The following is a 6,192-nucleotide window of genomic DNA, read 5'->3' on the forward strand; positions in this document are numbered from 1 at the left end:
TGGTCAAAATCTGTTTCGAAGCGGCGGTTCCGGTTCAAACCGAGCTGTCATCAACTCTAAACCTAAACCGGTTTTGTCACGGTTTTGTTTTCTCTTTTCTATCCGAACCGTAAAACTTCCGGTTCAACCGACGGTTTTCAATGCAATTTTGTATATATTTTTTTAAATATATATACTTCATTTGTTCACAAACTAAGTTCTATTTTTTTAATTTGGGAAGTCTAACAATTATTTTTCTATTTTTTTAAACACATATTTTATATTTTTACTCTTTATTGTTTTATTATTTTTAATTTTTACTCTATGATAAATTTGTCAATTTATAAAAAAAAAAAAAACAATCATTTAAAAAAAAACATATAAATATATTTAGGATAATAGAAATTGAAGAATAGAAATTAGACGTATATAATATATATTAATGGAGCAGAGGAATGAGGACGGCTGTGGATATTTAATGAATTGATAATTAATTAGGGCAAAAATGGTAATATATTATTAATTATTTATAAAATAAACATAATATTAATATTAATAAAAATACATTTTTATTAGTAATAAATAGTTTAAATTTTATAAACATTTATTATATAATTTAATTTAATTTAACTTATATTATTATTATTTGAAGCAATAATATTTTTATAATTGATTTTTAATTTAAATTTTAGTGTGTATTTTTTATCAAATTTTCTTAAATTTTTATTATTTATCAAAAAGTTTTTTTTAAAAATATTAAATTATATATTTATTTTAAATGTTTACATTATATTAAAAATTAATTTAAATTTAAATATCGTATCAATATTTATTTATACGACATTATATAACTATTTCAATTTTGAATTTTTAAATTTTGTTAACTCAAAATTTAAACCTCTCAAACAAATACACTACTTACTAGATTTATTATTTTAATTATTTTCTTATACAGTAACAATATAATCAATCATTATTTATGTATTTTTTACATAATAAATAATAAATATATTATATAATTTTTACACTAAATAAATAATAAATATATATTTAAAGAAAATTAAAAGTAAAATCAATAGCTTTCGAATAAAATTAAAATTTAGAAACTTAGAAAATATAAAAGAAATATATTAAAAATAAATAAATATAAATCAGTTCAAATCAGAGCCATAACTGAAATAGTCAAATCAAAATTGAAATAAAAAATTTGAAGTTTTAATATCTATTTTCTCATCTAATTAAATTGAAAATCATATCGAATGTGTTTGATTTTGTCCAAATTTTATTATTCATTGGATTTTTAATTTTAAAAAATATTATATCAAATAATTATTTTTTATTTTTATATTATATATATTTAAATTTTTGCTATCATATATTTATTTAAATTTAAATTATTTACTATTTGAATTCAAACACAAACAATAATTTTAAAATCCTAATGAATTTATGTTTTCTTATAAAATTGATGATGAAATTTCAAGTGTATTGGATTTTAAAATCCTACAAATGCAAATTTTGTAAGTATCAGTGTACCATATTACTTTAAAATCTCATGTCATTGCATTTTACATTTTACAATTATATCTTCCCATAAAGAAAGTCATATTTCTTTTTCTTTTTTAATATTACATATATATATTTACATTTAAATTATATTTTATTGATTTTATAAAATATAATATTATATTTAAGTATACTACTACAAATCATATATTTATTTATAATCATTAATTTTATTTATATTTAATTATTTTACTAATGATAATTTAAATAAATTAATAATTTAAATTTATTTTACTGGTGTATTAATTTTGTATTTTTAGTTTAAAGTGTTTTTTATATTAATATGAAAAAAAAATATCGATAGTATAAAAGATAAATAAATTGTCATATTTTTTAGTGTATAGATTATATATTACAGTATATTTTTTGTATGAATCTACGTATATATTATATTTTGTATTATTGATCAAAGTTCGTATTAAAATTTTTTATTAGAATACACTAAATTTAGTAAAAAATAAAATTCACGAAAAGAAAAAAAAGAATGTAAAGTTTAATTTATCACAATAAATAAAATTCGTGGATGGATAATTACGTCATTTAAAATATCACAAATCTAAATCTTTCAATTAATCTATAAAACAAACTAGATTTGAAAATATAAATCCAAGATAGTTTACCAACCAAACACATGATAGGATTTCAAATCCTAAATACAATAAATATTTATCACATATAAATTATACTGTAACATCTCAATTCCATTAAAAAAAAAAAAAAAAAACAACCAAACAGCCTATTATAGTATTTCTTTTTTTCAATGTATTTTTCTTACGAAGAGATTGATTATATTCTTTTAAGTTTTTTGACATTTTTGTCACATATAAATTATGATATTTTTATTAACAAAATAAATTTTATTTATTACCGAAATTAGTGTGGCTCTGTATATGTCCATGATATATGTACAATTTCTTCTATTTTGAGTATATTTTTTTTATTTATCAATACTTAATATCTATTATTCAAATTAATATATATTACATATTTATTTTATTCAAATATTATTTTTATGGTAAAACATATGATATTTACTTAATTTTAAACATATATATATTTAAAATGCCTACAATAATTGGTGTATTTTTGGAGGAGGAGAGGGTTTGGTGAGGAGCGGTACAAGAAGATCTCTGAATTTAGTCGTGTGGCTATAGAATGTAAATATTGTGTTTAAAAAAAAAAAAATTAGTTTGTTCACTTAGTATTTTTAGGTAAAATGTTTTTTCATAAATATTAATAAAAAAATACAATATATAAACGCTATATATAATATATATTGATAACTCTATCCACTAATAAAAAAATAATAATTGAACAATTTTATTTTTTTTTATTTGTACCAATAAAATTTTTCATATTTGATATAAAAAATACATTAATAAAAAAAGTCTAAAGTGAACAAATCCAGTATAACAAATTTCAAAATAGCTTTTTACTTTAATTTTATTTACTTTTTATTTATATGTAAAAATTGATAATTCGTTTCACACACATAAAAATATATTTTTCATTGCATTATTTCTTAACTATTTTAATATATATTTTTAAATTATGATTTTACTTTTATAAATTTAAAATAATTAAATTAAATTGTAAGAGTATTTATAGTTAAATATGTAATATAATTACTAAATTAAGATACAAAACTCTTATCTTGGTATGGACAATAATATCCTTCTTATGAATGGAGAAAATATATAATAAATATATATATACGAAATATTTATTATTTTATATTATTTTTAATAAAAATTATTTGTATATTTTAATAAAATATTTTTTTTCAAATTTGAAAATTAAAATAAATATTTTACAACACTTCACAAATTTCAATAATAAGAACAAAATAAAGGATAATCGAATCACGACAACATCATGCTTTATCCAGGCGTGTACTAATTAGTGTGGTTTTCACGCTAGAATAAAGTGGTCTAATAATATATTTTTTGTTTAAATTTAAAATGCTTTCTTACAATGTAAAAAATATTAAATTTTGTATTTAATCACATTAAATATCTCATTAAATATTATAATATAAAATATTTTTGATGCATGTATAAATGATGAATCCAATGAAATAGAATGCTAATTTATTTTAATTAATAATAATTTTAAGTATTTTAATACAATAATGAATGTTAATATATATTACTGAAATGCTAAACTAAAACAAAAGATATGTTTATTTTTAATTATTATTTAACTTTGTGATGAACACTAACATGTTCAAAGTAGGATACTCTCTATGTTTCATTTTGTCTATTTAGTTGAAAATATATCTATAATTATGTTTTTGTCTTATTAGTACGACATGTTGTTCAGATTTTTCCTTATTTGTTGCTAGATGAACTCAATTTGAATTGGTTTCAAATTATTGTTTTATTTGTATCTTGTTTTGTAATAATAATATTTCATGTACTTTTATGATACAAATATTTTTTTATTTTATTTTTTCCTCATCTTAATTCTAACCGCAAATCATCGTATTATGTGTATAATCATAATAGAATTTTTAAGTGGTGAATTCTATTATATGTCGATCAATGGATTTTGTTTATATTACATGTTGAAAATTGTCAAATAATATATTGTCTATTGAATATTAAAATGTTTTTATACCGTTTAAAAAATGTTGAATTTTATATCATACATTTTATATTAAAATGCATACATAAATGCTAAACTCAACTGACCGGCAATACTAATTTATTTTAATTAACAATAATTTAAATATTTTAACACAAAAATAATTGTTATTACATATTATTCAAATTTTTAGCAGATATAAACAAGATTATAATAGTTTAGCTATTTTTCAAATTTTGAAAAATTATAAAAATAGTTCGACTTCGTCATTGGGTATTGGTGAAGGAAATGAAATATTTGGAATTTCAAAATTTTAATGTCTTATTTGCTTTTTAAGCGCTCGATTGATATTAGAATAAGGACAAATAGATTTTGCCTACCTCTATCGATTTCGTTCATAAGTTTTGCTTTATTTTTCTACACTAAAATTGAAGTTGGGAAATGAAAGAGAAATTACAAAAAAAAATAGAGAATGTGCCTATATAAATTAATAGTAATTAAATTATCTTTATAACTCTAAATTAATATAAATTTTTTTATTAACTTTTTAATCCAAGAGTTATTAGACATCACATCCCAATTGATTTATATATGTGTCTAATAAGTAAATAATATTATTTTAAACATAAATTTCAAATCTAAAATCCTGGCATTAACAAAATTTTAAAAATTCTATCTAAAAATTTCAAAAATTCAATTTTCAATTGAAAAAAAAAAAAAAAAATCTACAAAGAAAATATTCCAGAGATCTTTGAAAGGTTGATATATGTTTTCATTTATAGAGTGCAAACATATTTATAAAAAAACTACAAACTATATATATTATATAGCATTGTACTTTCTTCTTCTGAGTCAAAAATATTTATTTGTCATTTTTGTTTGTTCATGTCAAAGGCATTGTACTCTCTTCGTCTGATTCAAAAATATTTATTTTGTCATTTTTGTCCATTCATATCAAATGTATTTTTTTTTTTAATAAAAACATGTCTTAATTAAATACCAAAATACCATTTATTTTATTTTACCTATTCTTTTATTTTCAGTAATATCAAGGGTAAAATAGTTTTTACCCTACTATATTATACTACATATCTATAAAATATTAATGTACATAAATTTACCTGTAAAAGTTAAATGAGTACCTTTAATTCGGACAAAGGAAGATCTTTAAATGTATATTATGTGTTGGATATACTTGTATTTTTAGATGGATCACATTCTTTGTATGTTAGTGTAGTAGTGATCAATCACTTCAACTTTCGGCTTATTAAAATTTATTGAATACATTGTTAAACCACATCACATTGCTTGTGTATCATTGTAGTAGTGATTAATTATTTTACTTTTGTTTTATTAAAATTTATTAAATGTATTGTTAGATCATATCACATTACTTATGTATCATTATAATAGTAATGTATATCTTTAATTTTTATTATGTTGAAATTTATAGAACACATTATTAAATTATATTACATTATTTATGTATGTATCATTATTGTAATGATCAAACTTTTTAACTTTAATAATACCTACTTGTGTCTCTAATTTTCATCAACTTTATCATTATATTTGGTAAGTAGTTTAAACGTACTTGTATTTACAGATCATATCACTATTATTATGTATGTTGTCTACTTTGTCACTATTTATTTTATTATTGTATTATTTATTCACATATTTTGGATATATATTATTATGGACAAATTTCATTTTTACTCCAATTGTGAATTAATGAGATCACATTTCATCTATGAATTTTCGCGTGAAAATTATGATAAATTTATTATCGTATTAGAAGTTGTAATATCATATGATCTATGAATTTAACATTTTTTGGCGAATTAGGTCCATGTAATAATATTAATATATTTGATCAATCTTTAATTTTTGATGAATTTTTTAGTAACGGAAGTCCGAAAGTAAATTTTTTTCTCAATTATTTTCAATATAAAATAAAATATCATTTTATGCATAAAACATATATTTTATAGACGATATTTATCTAATCTAGTCACTTAATTTAATGACTTAAAATGAAATTATTTACACAATATCAAT

This window comes from Andrographis paniculata, unplaced genomic scaffold (genome assembly GCF_009805555.1).
Source record: "Andrographis paniculata isolate CXL003 unplaced genomic scaffold, ASM980555v1 Contig79END, whole genome shotgun sequence".
In the NCBI taxonomy this organism is placed as follows: Eukaryota; Viridiplantae; Streptophyta; class Magnoliopsida; order Lamiales; family Acanthaceae; genus Andrographis; species Andrographis paniculata.